Source organism: Protopterus annectens, chromosome 12.part0 (assembly GCF_019279795.1).
Source record: "Protopterus annectens isolate FY-2018-M chromosome 12.part0, PAN1.0, whole genome shotgun sequence".
Lineage (NCBI taxonomy): Eukaryota > Metazoa > Chordata > Ceratodontiformes > Protopteridae > Protopterus > Protopterus annectens.
Window position 1 is genome coordinate 498,360,534 of NC_056746.1, and position 24,408 is coordinate 498,384,941.

Here is a 24,408-nt window from a genome sequence, read left to right on the forward strand (position 1 = left end):
AGATTTCCTGGAAGGTATGGCACATTCTAATACTGTGTACACTTCTGTAGACATACTTATTTTTAGGATATAGACAAGGGCAAGGCAGTCTGGAAAAAGGCAATAAAAATGGTATATAATTTGTATCAGAAGCACATTAAGAGGGATTGAAAGTGGTTAAATTATACAGCTGTGAAGAAGAAAAAATGTAGAGGGTGACATTGCATTTATTTATTTGTATCTGTTAATGTGGGTAGAGCACTGTTCCAAATGGACCTTTTTTCAGACTCACTTGGGGAATAATATTTGGTTAAGTGACTTGCTCAGAGTCAGAGGGTAGGCAAATAGAGGCTCAGGGAGTCAAACTTGATTACACAAAGCAGCTTGCTCACAGCTCATAGCTTTAATCCTTCGTACCTCCAGACCAAAAAAATGAATTACCTCACATATCAAAAGCTCAAGTAGATAAAATCTTTCTGGAAAAAAGTGATAAAAGATAAATGCGTTTTGAAGATATGAGGGGAATGGCTCAGGCAAGACACAAAAAAAATTATTTCATGAAAATAGTGGAGAACTATTGCAATAAATTTTAAGGCATAATATAGTCAGAAGCAGTAACAAAATCCAACAATAGATGTAAAAAATATAAGTAATGGAATAAAAAACAGATAAGCCATTGTTTAAATACAATTTTTAACGTATCCAGTAGGTATGGAAATGGGCAGATTTTGCTGGCTGAGTAATATTTCTCTGTCATCATAAGTTATGTTTCTGTGTAAATGCATGCATATACAGCTGAGTTTACTACACCTGTCAAAATCTATAAAACTAACATTTAGATAGTATAACTAAGACATTACTAATATTTCATCTTTCTGACCATTTTGTTCTTATTTCTTTCCTTTTTAAAGACACAAATCTTGCACTATGTTAGTGTTTTCTGAATTTTAATTTTGAATTATTTATTTAATTCATATGTGGGCAAAGACATTTAAAAGAGAAATAATGGAAATGAAGTGGAGTATGAAAAACATGCAATTCAGGTATCACAGCTTTACAAAACTGAAGAACTGCTTGTCCGTCCTATAATATTCACATCTGTAGTATTAGCTTATGATGAAGTCACTTAAATTTGTTGTGCACCCCCCCAAAATAAACATATGACCTAAATGAGCTTATTATTCAATTAGATATATAACAAGAGGCTGTTATTCTTACAGGCAGCAGTCTAATAATGGTAGGGTCAGTGGTCATCAGTGTTATAATGGAAAGGTCAGTTGTGTAATTAATCACAAGATCAAGGAATGATATGGCAAGATTGGGACTGGAGTTACACACACACTGGATTTGGTATGTCTCTACAGACAATCCACCTTAGCACTTCTTGTTACAGGTGGTAAAAGCAAATATATGCATGTCTGTTGAGATTAGATACCATGGTCATATTGTCCATCATGGTCAGAGTCCAGCCACGGCACAAGTGGAAAGGAACAGTCTGAAGAGCTTAAAAAACTAATCTAATTTCAGGCATGTCCTTGTGCAAGCATCTTTCCTGACCAATGTAAGAGTACTTCCTTTAAAATGAACCAGTGTGAGCTTCTCTTTTCATATACAAGGCATCATCAATATACAGGTTCAGAGAAAAGAGAAGTATGTCAAAGAAACTTAAGAGAGACAGAGAGAGATAGACTGAAGCAAGACTGCCAGTGACATAGCCAGAATAACACAGTTATCTAAGGGAACAGAAACCCAGACTGCATCTTTTGCACCTTCTGAATGAGGTTTCCACTGCAACTGCACGTTTAAGTGGAATACCTGTATGTGCTGGTGGGCTAGGTGAATTACTGCAGTGTCAGTTAGACAAGAGTAGACCTACAGCAACATTCTTTAATGTCCTCTTGAGGGTGCCCTTTACGACTTTCTTAGCACTGTGTTAGAGGTCACGGCATGTGCCACATCAGTTATTTACAGTTCCTGCTCGTCACACTCCTACTCTCCTAAGTTGCAGCGTATACATTTCCAGCCTGAAGATTTGTATTTGACTTATACTTTGTTTATTATGTTTTGCCACTGAACCAAAGTTCATTTTTCAGGGGAAGAGTGAACCAAAGTCCATTTAAGTGTAGGTAAGAAAAGTTTCACAGTTACAATTACTGCATTCATTATATGATTACACACTTAAGCTAATTCACGTTTGTGAGGTGCTTGTGCTTAGGCTTGTGCTCTCAGATGGTGCAAAGCAGAGCAACTTATCCTGGATAGGATGCCATTCCATCTTAGGCTTGATGTGTGTGTGTGTGTGTGTGTGTGTGTGTGTGTGTGTGTGTGTGTGTGTGTGTGTGTGTGTATATTTTATGTATATTAATATATTTGTCTGTACACACACACATAGGCATGTGCCGTGCTGCTTCTCTTGGCTAGGTGTGAACTAGACAATATTGTACTTCAGGTATACTTTTTCACTGTTTCCCATAGGGTATCACTGGTGGCACTTTTTTATCGGCACACTGATAGTGATTAAAAGTATGCTTAGCTTTTCACTTTTCTTCATTGTGGGTCTGCCATGGAGTTATTTAAACAAATGGTTGGGGGGGGGGGGTATGGGCTTTCCCTGCAAAAAAAAAAAAAATTATCTGGTCAAATCTTCAACAAGTTTGTTTCTTTCAGTTGTAGATTTAACAGGTATTGACTCATAAAGTCATAGTAGAACTGCAGCACACACAGACACACCTGCAAGACCTTTGGAGAAATGCCAGTTCACCTGCGGCACATTTTAGTGATGGTAGACGAAACTGTAAGTCTCAGACAAACCTTACACAGATACAGGGAGCATGTGCTGACTGCACAGAGAGCATGTTAGCTACAAACTAGACAGGGAAACCAAACATTGTAAGGTTGAGCAGTGTGTTAATCATTGCACCACTCTGCTATCCACTCACAACTATAGTTCAATCATAATCCAATATAAACTGCACAGTCAGATAACTTAATATAACCACATTTTTACTTTTACAGAAAATTCCTTCAAATCATCATAAAATATTGAAATGGGAGGGGCATTGGAGAAGAAGGATTAAGAGATAAAAGGCAGAAAAACAGAGAATCTTGTTGTCTTCCCTGGCATTTGGTGAATTAGTATCTATAACAAGAAAAGATAATGGTGATGATTAGGGTATACTTGGGCTTGAAGATGTTCAATCCACTATTCACATTTTAATAGTGGTATCAGTAATTCTCCTTTGCACATTCCCATGTCAGAAGGAAAGCACCATTTATATTACCGTTACTGAAATATGTACACAACTGGGATTTACAGTGACTGGCAAAGCACAGATAGTACAAAAGCACTTCTAACTGAATGAAATGTTATCTGCAAATGGAATTAAATGTTATTTGCAATCAAGACTAAAAATGTTCTCTTTGGGGGTAAACCCCCATACATCCCCAGTGCAGTGTGCTGTATCCTTTGCTCTAACTCCTGGTCACTATGTTTTAATGTAGAGATAAATCCCCCTCCCCTCGAGACCATACAAAGCAAAGCATGAATCAATCAATTTATGAAAATGTCTCTTGCCCTATGAAATCAAGTACTAAACACCATTATTCCTTTACTGAACTGAATATACCCAGAGTGCAAATAGCCAATAAAAGTATTTGGGAAAGGGTAAGAGTATGTTGTCTGATATGCTGACAGAAGATTTCATTACTGTGCCAGATTTAAGCCAGGCTAAGATAGCCCATAGTTATTTCTGCAGCTTTGCCCCCCCCCCCCAAGTATATTACATTGATCTTGTGGTTTCTAGGGACCAAGATGAACATGATTTTAATACATATATGCTAAGAATCAAATTAAAACGCTAAAATAAATGTCTATATTATATTTTTACATTTTATTTTCCCACTCTTCTAAGAGAAATACTAGAAATGATAATGCTTTTGTTGAGAGAGATTTTGATGTAAACAAATTCTCCTTGTTGCCAAAAGAGACATATGTGGAGACACTAATAAAAGTATTCTGCTCCTAACCAGACGTTGAACTGGAAAAGCACACCGTTTTTCATACTTTGAATTGAAAAAGCACACTATTTTCATACTTAAGTGTTTATAGTTTTATTTAGTGAAGGGTTTAACAACAGGTTTAAGATTTGTGTTTAGTCTTATAACTTTTAATGCCAGCTACAGGTCACCTTCTATGACCCAAGAAGCTCAAACTCTTACCTAGATCTACTAGAGGCACTCACCATCCAATCAAATACCCCATTCTTTGGAGACTTTAACTACCCCTCTGTAGAGTGGGAAATGTACCTTTCTTCCTAACTCACAGGAACAATGTTTTCTGGATTTGATCAACACAAACACCCCGGACCAAATAGTGCACACTTCAACCAGAGGATTAAACATATTGGACCTACTACTCACCAAAAAGGGAGAGCATTGCACACCCCATGTCACATCCTTATTAGTGAGGTCAGACCACAAAGCTGTCTCCCTCAAAATAAAAATCAACCCAGAAAACCCAACTAAACCTGTAACCATTAGGAACTATTCTAAAGCAAATTATATCCTGTTAAGTGACAGTTTGACAAAATTCACATCTCTCCCAAACCCTGAAAACACAGCTACCTATGCATAATTATTTATAGAAACCCTGTACAAACATGTAAATGGCTGCAGTGAGGCTGCAGTTCCTACCAGAAGTAAGCCCAGTTCTAACACCAAAAACAATCTCCACTGGTGGAATCCTTACCTTAACAGGGTATATAATAAAAAAAAAAGTCATGGTCAGAAACAGAAACAGTAATTCTAACAGAGTCAAGAGCTCTCTGATTCAACTAAACAAGATATTGAAATGTCTAATAAAGTTCACCAAGGCCGTTTATAAGGTCAGGATAACCACCAAGCTAAGGGCAATCACAAGGCCTTCTTCAGCTATGTCAGGAACCCTAAAGGTAACGCTCAGTAATGTGCAGATCTGGTAGTAAATGGCACAACCTGACCAGGGTGACATAGTGAATCTAATGACTGATACATCTATCTCTAACTTCACCCCCTACTCACTCCCCCACTACCCCAGTACCTCCTGTGAAATCCCTTCCAACATATCAACCCCAAACTATTAATAGGGAGCAAGTCCTGGTGGTAAAGCCAAAAACACTGCTTCAGTGGGCTTCGACAGTATCCCCAGCTGCCTCCTAAATAGCCTAAAACATGACCTAGCAGGATCACTTGAGGTACTCTTCAACTACAGCCACAAAACAGTTTACACGTTAGGTGAATGGAAGGCTGGAATTGTCATAACTCTTTATAAGGGTGGGCTATCAACTGACCCCAGGAACTACAGACTCAGCAGTCTGACAAATCTAATATGCAAAGCCATGGATTGTATTATCAAGGAAATGGCCAACAGGGGCACTGATAACCTACAAACATTAGACCCATCCTATTTTGACTTTCTTAAGGCAAGGTCTTGCCTACTCAACCTGGTAGACTTCTTCAAGAGGGTCATCAAGACTATGGATGAGGGGGAAAATGGTGCATACTGACTACCTTAATCTGGCCAAGGCATTCAGTACAATACCCTACTTAGGTATTGTTGACAAACTCTCAGAACTAAGTATAAATCCCAACATAACTCATTGGCTTGCTGGCTGGCTCAAAGATAGAACCCAAGAAGTTAAGATCAGTGAGACCACCTCTACCAGGAGACCAGTCACCAGTGGAGTACTCCAGGGCTATGTGTTGGTCCTCCTCCTGTTTGTCATTTACTTCTCTGAAGTTAGTGCTAATGCTAAAGGCCACTGGCTCACCAAGATTGCAGATGGATGTAAATTAGGACTAATCATAGATTCCCCCTCTGACACCAACATCCAACAAGATGGTCAAACACAAACAGGTGACTGGTGTCAAAGCCACAGATTGAAACTCCACGTGAAGAAATGCATTATAGTGCCCCTTGGGAAATGATCCACACAAGCTAATTACTCCATCGAACAACACCCCCTATGTCCATGATATGCAAGAGATCTAATTTACACATGAACTGCCAAATCTGCATGCAGACTGACAAAAAAAGTGACTGGCCATTTAAAAATCACTATGTAGTGTTAGTTTAAAACTCACACTAGGCCTGTGCACTACACAATATTGTGTAAGGGTTCCTTGCATATCGCACACTCATTTATGAATACTACCAGTTATTTAACATACATTTAAATCTCTCAGGATTGCAATGGTATAACTTACATATGTGTAAGGGCTTCTGAATACAAACCGAAGTCTACCATTTGTATACTTACACCTATTTATTTTTCTTCCGAATTTCTTTTGCTAAGTACATTTTAATAAACTTACTTATGGTAATAACATACTGCTGAGCAATGGAAAAAAATCTTAAAATGGCTTTTCACGACTTATTTAAATTTTATGTAGAGTATATATATATATATATATATATATATATATATATATATATGTATGTATGTATATATAAAGTAAGGCTGAATAAAAGACTCATGCAGTAAGTAATTTTAAGAGCCCTCACTGTATGGTAAACTAGTGACAGACAAATAAACCAGCTCCTTGTACCAGTTTGTGGTACTGGCTGAGCTATATTACTGAGGAAAATTACTGACGTGTAGTTTGAGCAGCTATTTTTTCTGTATGGCCATGTGGCATATCAAACAAATATGCCTTACTGTGTTAGTTTGGATCAAACAATAAAGACTTACAAGACAAACGGGAAAAACAGGTGTTTTAATGACTAATGCATCTGCCAATATTTATTCATTCTTTTAAATACAGCCAAGCCTATGCTAATGTGATTCTTGTGCAATATGTAAGTCTAATTAAATGAACTGTGAAATACTGTTTTCAAATTAGCTACAAGAATTTAAATTTATTTATTAAGAGACCACAGTAGACCATGGATCCACATAGACTTGTTTGAGAATCAGTCTGCTGGAGAACTTTAAGTGACTTGCTCAATAGGCAAGTGGAGGCAAAGGGAATCAAACCGTAGGCTACTGGAAGTGGTTCAATAACAGCACATAGCCTTAATCTTGCATTAACCAACAGACTTTAAGTGATTGTTAACCATTTAAGTCACAGGCAAAGAAATGGACATTTTGTTCTCTTACTTTGTCATATCATCATGGCATTATGATTCTCATCACGCAACCACGCATTTCATGTGAGGACCATAACTGGTCAATTCCAAGAGGCAATGCATGGATATTAACATGGACAATAACATGTTTACCAAAGCACTGAAGTAAGCTATGCTTGGGAAACTAGTACACATGGGAAGAAACAGCTCTCAATGCAGTTTCCTTGGCCGATGCCTTTATACTGAGGTGGGCACAACATCACATAATGAAGTGCTCCTTCTCTAATTAAAATACTTCCTGTTGTTGAATTTCTGTTTGTGGATGAATCAGCAGACAATGAATACATAGTACAGCCATATCAGTACATCAATACTATGCAGATAAGAGGCACACCAAGGAATTATGTCTGAAAATTATAAGTACAGCAGATACATACATGAAAGTGTCAAGTGACAGCGCTGCTGCAGAATAGTTAGGGTGAGGGGAAGGGGGCAGCTGCCTTGGGCGCAAAGTGTTACAGGGTAAGATTGGCTGATCCCAATCACTCAAGTGCATACTGGCATTTAGAAATAAATGCTAGTATTGCATTTGCTGCCATATCTGAGAGCTGTAACTCTTTGTGCATGGTATAAGCATAGTATTAACCTTAGAAACCACTTACTACAGCTTTCTTTTTTGTTGTTGTTCAAGTTCTTGTGGGGGGAGAGATGGAGGTTTTGGGGACAGCATAGGGAGCAAAAAAGGCTTGGTATTCCCTCTAAACAAGATTAACTTTGCAAGATTGAACTGAGCACCTTATATGCTGTGAAGATGGAGATTTGACACTGGAAGAATAACTGAAGTATCACCACCAGCATAAACAGATGGAGTGCTGTGTGCAAAAGATACACCAGCTCCCAGCCAGTCTTGGTCTAACTTATTATTTAGCATAGCCCAGATAGAAATCTCAAGTTAGAAAACACTTAACCTGCCAGTCAGAGTTCTGCTGTATCCAACTGTTTATAGGTTACTAATTTATTTTACATTTATTTTGTTTTGTTTTACATTTGTTTATCAGGGATGTCAGACTGGGTCAGTGGCCCTTTTTCAGCGGAGGCCCGGGGAAAAAGCTCCATTACAAAAACACATTACAAACAATGCAAGAAATCAATAACAATCAAGAATACATAACTTTGGTAAATATAGGTAGTACATAGTTTATACATTAACAATAAAAATTGAGATAGTAATATAAAGGGGAAAAAAAAAGAAAGCTAACAAATAAACTAGCATGAAATAGCTTGTGCCATCATAGAGAAATGACTAGTGGATCAATATCATGGTTTGTTTGTGTTTTGTGTCTTTCAGCTTTTTCCCGGTTAGGGGTCGCCACAGCAGAACTCCGGTCTGCTAATGATTGACAGTAGAGTTTTACGTGCTGGCTTGCCGGGCCAAATGCACAACCTTCAACGAAGGAACACCCGTTCATGCATGTCACCACACAGAAGACGCTATAACTGAGGATCGAATGGGCAACATCTAACTGTGAGGCGACAACGCTACCTCAGCACCACCACTGCAGTAACATATTGGTGGTAAATATTTATGAGATGCATGTATGGTATATGAATAAGGATATAGCTGATTGTTGCTACACTTGTGTTACTTGTTCTAAACAGTGATAGCTAAGGCAATATTGAGGTGAAGTACAAGAAGTAGGGAATATGATGAAATTGTAGGAAGCTTGAGATAAGTAGATAAAAATAGGAGCTGTAGTGAGCTTCAGATAAGTAGAGAGAAACTGGAATTCCATGAGAGAAGGGACAGTTTGGCTGTTAGAATTTAGTAAGGGCTGTTAGAATTTAGTAAGGGAAGAGATATTTTGGTTGTAAGAACAAGGAAGGACAGAATGATCAGCCTGGATTAGTGCAGGAGCAAAGCCAGTTTTTGGTTAGGCATTCCTTAAGCAATAGTTTAAATTTGGATGTGTTGCTAGAATTAAGTCTTTTTTGAGGCATGGAATTCCAGAACTTAGATATTTGTTGGAAGAATAGAGAGTCACTGTAACAATTATTAGATTTAGTTACTTTAAGTAGTAGTTTGTTGGAGGATCTTACTGACCAGCCATTTGAGTAGGGCTGCACAAAGCCCTTGAGTGCTGGACAGTTGTCTGGATGATGGAAGATGGAATGAATGAAAGTTAGTTGGTTGAGGGACAGGAGATTGGGTAGTTCAATCCAATTTAGTTTCCGAAGTGCTGTGCAGTGATGTGATCTGTAATGGAGGTTAGTAGCGAATCTTGCGATTTTTTTATAGCAGGACTCCAGTTTGCTTAAATCTGATATTCTGAGATTAGTGAATATTGGCGAGGCATACAGAAGAGTAGAGAATAGATGAGTCCTAGCTATGGAATGTCTAGTGGCCTCGGTTAGGTACGGCTTGACTATGTACAGTGAGCCTAGCTTAATGTGGACCTTTTTGATAGTTAGAATGAGGTGTTTGTCAAATTTTAGGTTGTTGTCAGTTGTGACTTCAAGGAGTTTGGTGTGCTGGACAGGTTCAATTTTAGTGTTATTGGCTGAGTAGATAGTGAAGAGGTAGAATTATCAGGAACTTTGCTATTAATTAAGAGCATAAGCTTTGTTTTATTTGGACTGAGTATGAGTTGAGAGTCTGAGAGGCATTTTTCAATGTATTGGAAAGATTGTTGGGTTGCTTGCAGGAGTTCTGGTAGGGACAGAGCTGAACATATGAAGGAGGAGTCATCTGCGCATTGAATGATGGTTGCATGCTGAGTGGCTGTGCTGTGCCTGTTGATGAATATGACGAAGAGCAATGGACCGAGAAGTGAGTCTTTGGGTACTCCTACTGAGACCAGTAATAGGGTGGAGAGTTCATTTTGCCACTTAACTGCCTCTTGTTGGTAGTTAAGTAGCTGAGAAACCAGAAGAGGGCTGGCTGCGTTAGGTTTAAGGAAGCTGGCTCATTTAGTAGCTTTTGGTGGGATACTGTATCAAAGGCCTTAGACATATCAAGAAAGACAGATGAGATGAGCTGGTTGTCATTTCTAAGCTGGTTTATTGAGTTTGTAAAACTAACAAGGACAGTGGTTGCACTGTGTTTGAGTCTGACACCATGTTGAGATGCAGATAGGAGATTATTGCTTAGTAGATAGCTGAGAAGTTGTCTGTGTATGCATTTTTCAAGAATCTTGGCTATGGGAGGGAGGGGGAGGGCAATTGGCCTGTAGTTCTTTGTGAAGAGGGATGATATAAGAGACTTTCCAGAGTTTGGGGATGTACTGCTCAGAAATGGAATGGATTATTAGGCGAGGTATAGGGTTGGAGATGGCATCTGCTGCTAGCTTTAGAAATTCATTGGGGAGTTGGTGAGCTGCGATGGAGGAGGGTTTAAGTTTGGAAAGATGTTTTTGATGGTATTAGTTTGAATTGGTTTGAATGAAAAGGAATTGAGGGTTCTATCTAATTCATTAGAAACAGATGGGGGGGTCTTGCTGTTGTTTTTTACTAGGGAGAGTATATAGATGATAGAGTGTAAATTAAACTGTAAGGCAGTGCTGTCTGTGGAATTTTTGTGGTTGGAGCTGGGGTTGTGATTTGTCCAGGTTTTAGTAGTTCTTTGCTAGCTCCCCAAAATTTCTGGGGATTGTTTTGGTATTTTTGTTGCATTGTTGTATAGTATAGCCTTTTGTTGTGCCTGATTTGTTTTTTGGCAAGGTTGAGTAGTTGACGGTAGTTAAGGGAGTCTTGATTTTTGGTATTATGGTATAAGGACCAGGCTCTGTCTCTCTGTTTGAGGAGCTGCTTGATGTCACTGGTAAGCCATGGTATGTGCTTGGTGTTAGACTGGGTCTTTCTAAGGGGTGCTAGGTTGTTTGGGATATTGAGAAATTTGTCACTGAAATACTGAACAGCTGAGTCAAGGTGCAGATATTTGAAAGGGGACCATTCACATTGTTGCAGGAGAGATATGAAGAATTCAGGGGAGAAATGCCTTTCGTTGCAGACAAGTTTGTAAATAATATTTTTTAGAAGGATAAATGAGGTGTCTAGGAATGTAAGTGGGTAGGTTATCACTTAGACTGTCAGGAAGACTGCCAGATTGGTGTCAGAGAGAGGGTTTGTTTGTAAGAGTCAAGTCTAGGATTGATTCTTTTTTGCTTTGTTTGTCAAATCTGGTAGAGGATTTTATAATTTGACAGAAACCATGGAGCTTAATAAAACAGGAGGGATTTTCCAAGGAGCAGGTGTACAAGTTCATCTTGAAATTCCCCATTATTATTGTTTCTTGACTAAAAGTTGAGGCACGCCAACAAAGAAGGTCTTCAATAATGTCAGGCTATGAAACAATGACAAAGTCTCAGTAAATTTTATGTAGCTGTAGTGACCACAGGCTGTGAAATAATGACAAAGTCTCAGTAAACATGTGTGTATATGTAGTGACCACAGGTTATGTAACAATGACAAGGTCTCAGTAAACTTGTATGTAGATGTAGTGACCACAGGCTATGAAACAATGACAAAGTCTCAATAAACTTGTATGTAGATGTAGTGACCACAGGCTTTGAAACAATGACAAAGTCTCAGTAAACGTGTATGTGGATGTACTGACTACAGGCTATGAAATAATGACAAAGTTTCAGTAAACTTGGATGTAGATGTAGTGATCAAAGGCTATGAAACAATGACAAAGTCTCAAATGTTGATTAAAAGTTAGGTCACTGTCATCAAAAATTCCCAAATCCCAAACAACTGTGCCAACTCTTAGGGATATATTGTCAATGTTCTAGTTCCCTAGGGTAGATAACGTTCTAAAGGATGTGATCATGCATTTTTTGGCATTTAATGTCACTCCATGATTTTGACATTAGTTATTTATTTGGGACAAACCTTCCTGCAGGATTGCTATGCCATTTAAGGTTTCAGTGACTGCTTCTAGCTTGCAGTTATCTGCAAACTTACTCAGCCACAGCCCTTAGGTATTGGCTTTTACTTCAGAAAAGTAGATGCCAAACAGGCGAGGTCCCAGCACTGAAGTCTACTGGAATCTACTGATTTCTTTGTGGAGGTAGCTCCCCCATTTGATCTCCTGCATCCCTTCTGTTTAGCTATGATCATTTGGATGGTGACAAGCTGTTCAGCTACAACCTGCCTTACTGATCTTTCCTACCCTTCCATTGTGAAGAAGCTGCAAGTTTTTCTCCTTTTTGCAGATAAGTTTGCTAGCATCATCACTCTTGGAAAGTGCACCTATAATGTTTTGCGATGTGTTCAGTCTTGAATAACCTGAGATTTTTTTTGATTGAATTTAGTTAGGTCACCTATTGAAAAATCATCAATACCTTTTCATCTTTGCATTCTACCCATTACAGGCCATATCTTGGTGATACTAGGCTGGTAAAATCCGAGAGTTACTAGGACCAGTTATTTTCTTGAATGTTCAGTCTTCTTTGAGATACCAGAGTGTTCCCATCTATTTTAAAAGAGGCATTGATTATACACATTCTCAAGAAATCATTGCTGGATTTGAATCTCCTGGGGAATACTACCCTATTCTGACTTTCTCTTTATAATCAAAGTTATTGAGAAAGTGGTTGATATCCAGCTGTATTCTACTTAACATCAAGTGATCTCTTTGACCCATGTGAATATAATTTTAGATGTCTGTGCAGTGCGCAGACAACCTAACTACTAGGTTGTTAATTGCCTTCTTATGGCTAGAAATCAAAGGCCAGAATTTGTCTTAGTCATCCTTGATCTCTTGATTGTGTATGACCCTGTTGATCTTGGCATTTTGTTTTGGCATCTGAGAGTTTATTGTGCTGTAACTGGCACACTGCCCGATTAATTTGCTTATTACAATTTGAGCATCTCACAAAGAGTAGTGTCAGAGGTTAAGTTTTCTAACAGTCACCCTTTGGAGTATGGTGTGCTACAGGGATCAATCTTAGTGCCATTGTTATTCACTGTGTGTGTATATATATATATATATATATATATATATATATATATATATAGCCTATACACAGTGAATAACAGTATATATGCAGCTTTTAGGGATGTCCTTATGACCTTATAATTCTTGAAAACTACATTGACTTGATGGTTTGGTGAAACTTAATCTGGCTAAGACTGACAATGATAGCAGTGTCATGATAGAGGTGTCCACTGAATAAATGAATAAATAAATTCTGGCATGCACTTTGTCACAAAAACTTCTGATATATCATAATGACATTCTTTCTATCATGATCATATTTACTGCATCATGACATGCACTGTCACCATGGTGTCTGCTGTGTCACAGTGAGGCAGTTTCATGATAATGACATGCATTGCATAACAGATATACACTGCACATTGATAAATCTTCTAAGCACTACTGCAACCTACAAAGTCAGGTCTTTAACATTTACACCAGTACACTCATCAATAGACTGGCAAGTTTATGGCTTGCCTAGAAGATAATTTCATTCTTTTTCTTATTTGTGCATTTCATTTTAATTATTAAACACACTCCCAGTGAGATAAAATTATTTTCTAAAGGTGACAAGGAGAGAAAGACTCCTCAAAATAATTGAAGAGTGATAATTAACCAACTGGCTTACACATGGTATAAAGGTATCTAATAACAGCCAAAGACAATCATTATCACAACACTTAAGTATTTTATTGTAGTATTTATTGTTATTTATTTATTTATTTATTTATTTATTTATTTATCAATCCTTTGTTTGTCCCACTAAGCTAGTGGTTGCTTTTCATGGGAGACCCAAGGTGGTATTAAGACTTCAAGAGGAAATTTGGCAGGGCATTTGAGAGTTTCCCCTTACTCTTTTTAATAGGTGCCATGAGATCTTTTACATCAACCTGAGCTAACTCAAGCAGATTGGACCTCATGGCATACTCAGGAGTGCAGCACCACTGTAATGTTGCACATATATGCTGTAAAACAAATGTTGTAAACTGTAAAATGCTTTATAACTGTCTATATTATCAAGATTATCAAGAAATGCATTATAGCAAGCCCTCAGAATAACAATATATATAGCCTAACAACATTTTCATGTTTTTCCTTTAAGAAAACCTTTTAACCTATAACACACATACTAAAACCATGTTAAACCTTATCAGTTATCAGTAAGAGCATTCAAAAGCTAACACACAGAAGCACTGAATTCTTTATCTCCTTATTTACAGAAGATACTTTAGTCAAAAATGTGTAGCTGAACAACACTCGGGTGACGACTGCTACTTCAGCACAATATTTGTAATGCAGGTCAAAGTTGCTAAGACTACAAATCAGGCCAATTTATGTTCATCAGTAATGCAGAATTATAAATAGATTCACTTGCATCTGCTAACCTGTCTATTCCATAATAAGCAAAGCATGGCTTACTTACCATAAGTGGTTTCCTTATATGGAATTCAGCCTAAATGGTATTAATTGTTTAATTAATGTTCAATTATATATTTTTAACCGCCAAAATGGTAGTTAATTAGGGCGTATGCCTTACTATATAAAATGTGGTCATTTTTTAAGAAATTTGTAACCTGATGAAGCGGACTTGTCGAGTCCGTGAAAGCGCTTGTTTTATCTAATAAATATCTTTTGCTGTTTATCGTGGAAGCTTCAGTGATTTGTATACATACTGATCGTTTTATTTTTGCTGAAGCTTTGGATGATCGTGCTGGGTCTGGTGCTGATAATTTGGTTTCTCTTGTTTTATTTCCTGGCTAATCATCACGCGATGGAAAACTTAAATATTGAGCTGGATTATACACCGAAAGTTGCCAGTGATGCTATGAATTGGAATGCTATATTCCACCAACGTGATAATTCTTTATTGAACTTTGATAATCAAGGTAATGTTCCACTAGAGGTGAATACCCATAACGAGAATATGCAAGATTTCTATGGAGATTTGAGGAGCTTGGAGAGCAATCTTTACAAACTTCACAGGCTCCTTTGGCAGAGAAAACATCTGGAGGCGTGCCTGCATTTTAAGGTCATTCCGCGGGGCATGCGTGTACTCTGCATGCCGAGCTATGGAGAAGCGCATCCCGAGCTCCTACGAAGATGGCAACAACTCAACCTAGATCTTGGTAACAGATATTTGAGACTACTTATTGACTATTTTCAACCGGTGGAAAATGAATTAATTGACAAAGTTGAAGGTGAGCATAACCATATGGTTACTAAATATAAAAGTGAACATTGCTTATCTAAACTTAATAGCATGTTATCACAAGTGACTTTCTATAGTAATAAGTTAGAACAAGTGAAGCTAAAAAAGTTAAAAAGAGACTGTAATGATTTCCGTGTCGGCAACATATTTATATGGCCGAGATATAATGAGACAGTAGTAACTCGAGAAGCAAATCAAGTGAATAATGATACAGTGAGTAGCGTAACCACTAACATCAATGTCACTAACTCAGACAACATAATACCTAATAGTGGTTTGCTTTCTTCAGAAGTGGATACTGCTTCACCTGCCTCCTCTCTACCTTGCAATCAGCAAGGTTTGAAAAATGCCACAACAGGAGCTAGACCGAAAGAAGGCATTCATACTCTGAATACTGCTCCCAATATGTCATCGATTTTAAACTCCCCGCTTCCTTACAAACAGCGAGCCCCGATGCGATCGTCCAGCAGGGGAAGGGGGAAGCGCAAAATATCTGGAGACAATTGGGAGAACAGGAAGAAGAAACACTGAATGTTTTATTCTTCAATATCTCTTCTCGTGAGTTGACTGAATCTGAATGTACTGTACTTAACAAGGGTCTTTCGTTCATCCCTTCTAGGGGTAGTGAACTTTCTGATACTCTTATAATGCTCCGAAAGTTTACTAGAAAACTGGCCCTGAAACTTCTATTTTCTGATGAAAATAATACTGAACATAATGCCTTATTGTTAAAAAATACTGCTCTTAAAAGGAAAAGCACCTTCAATCCACCGCTACCTAGCTCTATCGACTGTTTTTTACGTGCATGTGAATTTGATCTCTATGCATATTATAAAGAAAAAGGACACAAAAAATTATTTTATAATATAAGTGAATCACAAAGAAGTAGCCTAGACTCACTATGTAATGATGAAAGTGTGGTATTTAGACCAGCTGATAAAGGGGGTGGGGTAGTATTAATGGATTCCGAATTTTACAATGACATAATGAATATGATGTTATGTGATGATACTGCTTATTTAATGATCAATAGAGCTGAAGTCATATCCATAATTGGAAATGTTAGAGATACATTCTACGACCTCCTGATGTCAAGATGTATAGACAAACAATTGTATGATTTTTTGGATATTGAAGCGCCTTTGATTCCCATCATTAAGGGACTGCCCAAAATGCATAAAGGGGTATACCCCCCACCAGTTCGACCGATAGTTTCTGGTCAATCATGGGCAACTGAGAACGCCTCACAGTATGTACAAGTTAAACTGGCCCCGCTGATAGATAAGATTCCAACCATATTAAAAAATTCATACACGCTATTGGAAGATTTAGAAAATTCACAATGGGTTGAAAAAGTGAAATGTGAGACACTATTGGTCACTTTAGATATAAGGAATCTATTTACAAGCATACCCAATGAGTTTGGAGTAGAAGCTGTTAGAAGCTGTATGAACGATCATGGCATGGGTGCTCAAAATGAACAGTTTATTATATGTACCTTATTAGAGTTGATACTCAATAATAACATTTTTTTGTACCAAGATAAGGTCTATAAACAAATATGGGGGGTAGCCATGGGCACCCCTTGTGCAAATGTATACGCTAATATAGCAGTATATGAATGGGAGAGAACACATATCTTGAACAATGAAAACTTCGTAGCTAATGTTATTTACTACAGGAGATTTGTGGATGACATTTTACTCTTTTGGAATGGCAGTATGGAGTCCTTGCTCAGTTTCATTGAGTACATGGAATCAACTACCTCATTCCTTAGTTTTACATATGAAGCCTCACTGAATAAGGTTAACTACCTGGATATAACAATAATGAAAAATAATGGGAACAGGTTTACTACATCGCTTTTTAGAAAATCTTGCTGGAAAAATGGCATTTTACATCATGAGAGCATGCACCCCCGCCATATTTTTCCAAATATTGTTAAAAATCAAATGGCTAGAATAACCAAATTATGCAGTGATGCCAAGGATAGAGAACAGTTGCTAAATTTTCAAATTAAGTGCTTTAAGAACAGGGGTTATCCAGAATATATACAAACATGCATGCAACATAATAATGTTACGAACCCCAAGGCCAGTTATAAACGGGGCTATCTTGGACATCATAATAAACTTGGGATAGGCAAGATACAATATGACATCAAATTCACGAATGATGTAAGATATATTAAAGATATTATCAACAAAAACTGGAAGTTGCTCTATATGAATAAAGATTTGAAAAATGTGGTGGGTGAATACCCTGTTTTCAGATATAGCAACTGTCCAAATTTAAAAAGATTATTATGCAAAGAGAAAGTATTACAAACACCTTTGGACATTAGAACTAATTTTAGGAGGGGAACCTTTCCATGTAAGAAATGCAGTGTATGTAGCTACATTAGTGATGAACAGGCATATGAAAATATACAGACTGGCTATAAGTTTGTACCGAACTTTTATGCCACATGTGAGACCAAAAATATAATTTATTTGGCGACATGTGACAATTGCAATGCCTACTACATAGACTTGACAACACGTAGGCTCAGAGATCGAGCCTACAACCATATTTATGATATACGGAAGATGAACACCAACAATGCTTTAGCCAGGCACTGTCAGTTATTTCCATCCCATATGTTCAAATTCAAAGTATTACAGATACTCCATCATAACAGAAGGGAAGGCAACACAATAGGTACTTTGGAACTCTTCGAGCTGAAATGGATTTTATTACTCAGGGCGCATATAGAGCCAGGACTGAATACAGCACTTAGTATCAAACCAGCTCTATTATAGAGATATCTTAATCTAGATTTAGAGAAAATTACTAAATAGTTTATATACAAGCAGGAATTTGTTAGGAGTATGTAAATATATATATTTAATTCCATTTTTGTCCTATTCATATGAATGTGTAAATAACTAAATACACTTTTTTAAATTATGATTTATTATTGTGGCCTAGCCATACTATTATATGAGATGTCATCTTATGGATCGGTTTTTATATATTTTTTATTTTTATGACCACTTAAAGTTTATTAGATTTATTGGTATATCCAGAATATGAATTTAATATATGACTGAATAATTTTATGGAACAATTATATTGAATTTAGTTTGAAATATTACATATATTCTTAACCTAAGAAAGATAAAATCATCATGTTATGCAAACATTATATGCTAGTTGGATTGAACACTTTTTGCATATTCTATGAGCTAGTATGTATAATGATTTGTCTTACAAAGCAATGAAGGGAAATTTTATATGTGTAACTGAATGTTTCCTTTATATTTTGGATTCAAGATAATATAAGATGTAAGAGATGTTTTTGCAGGAAGTGGTTTCCTTATATGGAATTCAGCCTAAATGGTATTAATTGTTTAATTAATGTTCAATTATATATTTTTAACCGCCAAAATGGTAGTTATTTAGGGCGTATGCCTTACTATATAAAATGTGGTCATTTTTTAAGAAATTTGTAACCTGATGAAGCGGACTTGTCGAGTCCGTGAAAGCGCTTGTTTTATCTAATAAATATCTTTTGCTGTTTATCGTGGAAGCTTCAGTGATTTGTATACATACTAAAACCATGTTAAACCTTATCAGTTATCAGTAAGAGCATTCAAAAGCTAACACACAGAAGCACTGAATTCTTTATCTCCTTATTTACAGAAGATACTTTAGTCAAAAATGTGTAGCTGAACAACACTCGGGTGACGACTGCTACTTCAGCACAATATTTGTAATGCAGGTCAAAGTTGCTAAGACTACAAATCAGGCCAATTTATGTTCATCAGTAATGCAGAATTATAAATAGATTCACTTGCATCTGCTAACCTGTCTATTCCATAATAAGCAAAGCATGGCTTACTTACCATACCCAGCACATAAAATAAAAACGGTAACAATGTATTACCAATAAGCTAATGTACAGTGACAGACAACATTGCAAGCAGCTTACAACTAGTCATGTGATACACAACATCACATTTCTACCGACGATATAAGAAACATGTTGCAAAACAATTCATACATTAACCTAATACAAAGGAATATAAATTAGTTCTTCAAACATGGACTTGCTGAAACCCATTTGCTCAAAACTGAAACACTAAATACCAGCGCTGGTGGCATAGAAGAATAAAGCCCTGACTACAGCCTAGGTGACTCATGTTCACCCAGTGGCTCAGGTGCTGAATGGCTCTGGTAGAGAGGAAGACTGCCATGTCCATTCTGTGGGGAAGATGGAGCGGAGTTGGCTGTGTACTATGTTGTGGTAGTTCCCCCTTGTGGAAGGATTGGTATGCAAATATTTCTTACTTGAGGCATTAGGTTCACCATGCCACTACTGATGGTGGTAGCCTCTGTTGTGAGTATACGGGAGCATGCGCCCATGTGGGGAAGTGTTGTGAGCCTCCTCTGTGATGTGGATTGTATGTCCTCCTACCCACAGGGGTGGGGCTAGGTTAAACACAAAGCTCTCATTGGAGGTTGTGAACTCCATTATGTCTGCTTGTATGGCAGTGCTCCCAAACAGTTGTTGCCTAAATGGATCTTAAGGAAGGAGGTCCCCACTGCTAGTGAACAAATGGGCCTGGGTCTAGTAGAAGAAGTTGTGATGGTTGTCAGGCAGAGAGGAAAAACCCTATAAAAAGAGAATGAACAATTAGCTGGACAACATGCCAACATTTTCTTCTGTTGTGAGCCCTGCATCTACTCACCCATAACTAATATAACTTCAAGAGGGTTAGACCTCAGGGAAAGTCACAAATCCTTTAGAAAATTCCCTGTTGATCTTACAATTTTGAACAATTTTGAATGAATGGACTTCAGCAAACTGATCCTAGACAGACCATAAAAATATTAATTTAAAGCCAGTATTCTTAAACAGACAGCATCTCATTCTCTTCACCACCTGAAAACTTAACTTTAAAAATATTCATTTTTCTAACTACTTAGGGCTTTTCCAACATCTAAACCATTATCAAATTAGATGTTCAAGGCATATGTTTGTCTTGCATAGCAATTCCTTTAAATTAAAAGGAATAGGTTTACTTAAAATAGCAATTCCTTCAAGTTGGTAAATCTATAGTGCAGACTAAAGTTCTACAATGTTAGAATTTGAGTAAGAATTTTTTCATGTCCTTTGTTGTCATTTTGAGGGACATTCCCAAAGACTTTGATTCTGACACTACACAGATATGAGAAGAAAAACACTTATGAGTTGGATGCGTTATATAAACATTTCAAAGATGTATCTCTGTTTTGGCCTGCTGAAATTTGCTTTATTTCCCACAGTTATACAGCTATAAACTAAAAAATAATTTAGATAATTTTCATGTTATGTTTCTGATGAGCTTGCCATCTATCCATCCATCAAAATGTAAATCCATTCAAAACCCCTTTTTCCCTATTTTGCACATGTGGCCAGGGTTTCACATCAACAGTTACAATCATTTAGAGCCAATGTTTGTTTACGAGACAATTTCAGTTGAAAATGTTCCATCTGGGGCACATCAAAAATATTACTTGATTTCTCATCTTTTCGTAATACCACCTGACAATAAGCCCACATGGATTCTAATACTGATTAAAGAATAAATACATTGAGATGTCTAAATCTATACTGAGTAGCTGTATGGATAGTTCATTATGACAACAATCAACTTTTCCTGCAGAGCGGGGGAAATTCCCTCCACCAGTCAAGCACCTCCTGGGCAGGAAGCTGTGCCTTCAAAGTTATCTACAAGTCACCACAATGCTAGTGAAAGGGAGTTCATCTACCAGACTTGATTAATCCTTGTTGGAAATGCAGTATTTGACAAACTGTCTTTATGACTCACTAAAAATACTGACTGCATTTAATGCATAAGCCTTCTTTCACATCACAACTGAGTATGCACTGCACCACAAATCTAAATTTTTATAAAATACACTAGAATAAAATGACATTATAACATTCTGGATATAGTAGCTTTAAACAAGAGTGTATTAACATAAAGTTTTCCTTCTGGTTCTTTCTATGGCAGCTTTACCATAGTTTCTAAATGGTGAACGCTGTTGATAGTAATTCCCAAAGGCCGCTTGCCAGTGTATGTCTGGAGGACTATCTTGATATGTAGTCATTATAGCTTTCAAACATATTTCAGTACAAAGGAAAACTGAAAGATCTCCCTTTGAGATAGTGCTTTTATGTTAAAGATATTTAACTGATGTTTTGCTGTAGCAGAAGGACCCCTAGTAGAAAAAGGCTATACAACAAGAGAAAGAAACTAATGTTCAAGAACAACAGAAAATTGGCTCAGCAGAGAAAAAAAATGCCTCTCTAGATTAAACAAATAAATTAGAGATATTGCAAGTTATCCAAAGCTAATTACAATGCAAAAATAGCCTCCCTTGCTAAAGATAATCACAAAGCATTCTTTAACTATGTCCAAAATCTAAAAGGAACTACCTAGCTATGTGCTGAACTGATTGTAGATGGCACCACCCATACTCAACCGGAGGTATTAGCCAACCTGCTATCTGACAAATTTGGAGCAAACTTTACCACCCTGTCCCCACCAGCTATCCCCAAGGTATACCTGCCACCATTCCTCAGCCTATTATCTCAAGAGAGCAGGGCATCTCTGCACTCTCCAAGGCCAAAATAACAGCATCAGTGGGACCAGACAACATCCCAGGTTGCCTTTTAAACAACTTAAAACATGACCTAGCATACCCACTTGGATCCCTGTTTAACCACAACCTGCAAACTGGCTATGTTCTGGCAGAATGGAGGACAGCAATAGTAATCCCTCTGCACAAAGGGGGACCATCAACTGACCCTAGGAATTATAGACCCATAAGCTTGACTAACCTCATCTTCAAGGCCATGGAAATAATCATTACAGACCTTATCAACAAGGACATAGATAATCTCCAAACTCTGGACCCAACCCACTCAGATTTATTAAGGGTAGATCTTGCCTGTTAATCCTGGTTGACTTCTTCGAGAAAGTCACCAAGGCCTTGGAAGATGGAAATACAGTGTACACCACCTACCTTGACCTAGCCAAGGCATTTAACACAGTCTTGCACTCAGGTATTGTTGAGAAACTCTCCCAATCAGACATTAACCCCTACATCATTAGATGGGTAGCCAATTGTCTCACTGACAGGACACATACTGTCAAAGCAGATGATCGCCTCTAGCAAAAGACCAGCTACCAGTGACGTACCACAGGGCTCTGTGCTGGGCCCTTTACCATTCATAATTTATTTCTCAGAAGTTCAAACAACCATGGAAAGCCTGTGCTTGACCAAGTTCACTAACAATTGCAAATTGGGAGCAATCGTTGTGTCCCCGTATGAAGTTAATATACTGCAGAAAGGGTTAACATAGACCAATGATTGGTACCAAAGTCACGGATTAAAGCTAAATGCAAAAATATGCATTATTATTCTCCTTGCAAAAGCTGACGTCCCTTCCAATTACATTACAGACTGCACCTCCCTAAGTGTAGAACCAGTGGTACATTAATAGGAATCTGAACGTCGACCACCACATATCTACAATAGTAATGAAATCATTCTATGCGGAACATTTCATAAGTAAAGGCATCACATCTAGATCTAAGTATGTTATAATTCTATTATACTTGGCCCTCATCAGATGAATAATTGAGCACAATTCTCCCTTTAGCAGGTACCGTATCAGACATCTGGAAAAGCTGGAGAGACCACATAGGTTACTTACCAAGAAAATACAGGGTACACAAAACAAGTCTTAAGTAGAAAGACTGACAGCCCTGTCACTGTGTTTTGTCTCCCACAGGCTGCTAAAGGGTGACATGTGCCTGGTTTACAGGGCAGTCTCTGACCTGGCCCTGATGAAAATTCTACACATTTGTAAATCAAATTGCATGAGAGTCACTCACTCCAGGGATTTTAACCTAGCCTCTGACATTAGCAAATAATGCTGGAGGGATAGCTACATCTCCCAAAGACTGACCCTTCTCTGGAACATGCTTCCAATTAATGTAAAACAGAGACCCACTTTGACTCTCTTCAAAAGCAACATATATCAATGGATGGGTGACTGCAAATTCACTCCTGGGGTGGCACCTATGTCTCTCATGGGCAGAAGCAGTCAGTATTAATTACCATAGACTCTTACTTCTCTGAACTTCACTCACCTAACCACTGACAACTGGGGCAACTCAGGATAAATATGGTCAGGATTGTAAGGGCTCCAGCACTGTTAGGCTAGTAACCTTCTATGAACCTATGAACATATAAGCTTGTATTTAGTAGGTTTCTTTATTTTTGCTGCTGCTGGGTACTAATATAAGACTGCCATGGTTGAATATATTGTCTTTTGTCAAATGATATTATTCTACAAATTGCATATTTTAAACACAAAATAAGAAGGTTTTGCTCAGTGGTAACATTTGTTTACATGAGTGTGCATGTGTGTGTGTGTGTGTGTGTGTGTGTGTGTGTGTGTGTGTGTGTGTGTGTGTGTGTGTGAGTGTCGGCAACCAAATACCTTTTCATTGTTCAGTTTATTTACTTATGTTGCTATGCATACATGTTTTGTATTGTATGGACCATAATGATTATGCTCTGATATCTGAAAAAAGACATATCAGTCAAGCACTTCTATAAGATAAGACCCAATTTTAACAAATGTTAAGCACCCCCTGCTTCAGTTGTTAAGCTTAGGCATCACACTAGGCAATTAAATCTGCCAGTACTGAGCAGCAATCAAGAGCGGCAGAATAAAAAACAGGTTTCTGCCTGCTGTCTATGCCAGTAGTGTATCTCTGACTTTTTGAACATAACAGAATCTCTTACACTGTTTTTTGACAGCATTCACTATGTGATTTAATGCATTGAAAGTCAGCAAAACACTTAACATTTGTTTCCTGTAACTAGTAATACATGCAGCAGATAAACCTCCATGCATTACAAAGAATTATGATCAGATTTCCGATCATAACTCTTTATTATGCTTTGTTATGTGTTCTCAACATGGATGCCAAGATTCACCTTTTGAGTGAAGTCTTGATCACAAAATAAGCCAGTTATGATTGGAAACCCGATCATAATCCTTTATGTTATCTTAGCTGATAATTGACA

At 37.6% G+C, this 24,408-nt stretch overlaps 1 protein-coding gene across 3 annotated transcripts in view; it reads right to left on the bottom strand.

Moving 5' to 3' along the window:
* OTOA (otoancorin) overlaps positions 1-24,408 on the bottom strand; it is a 952,220-nt gene that overhangs the window by 149,502 nt on the left and 778,310 nt on the right. The gene's annotated exons all lie outside the window — the stretch shown is intronic.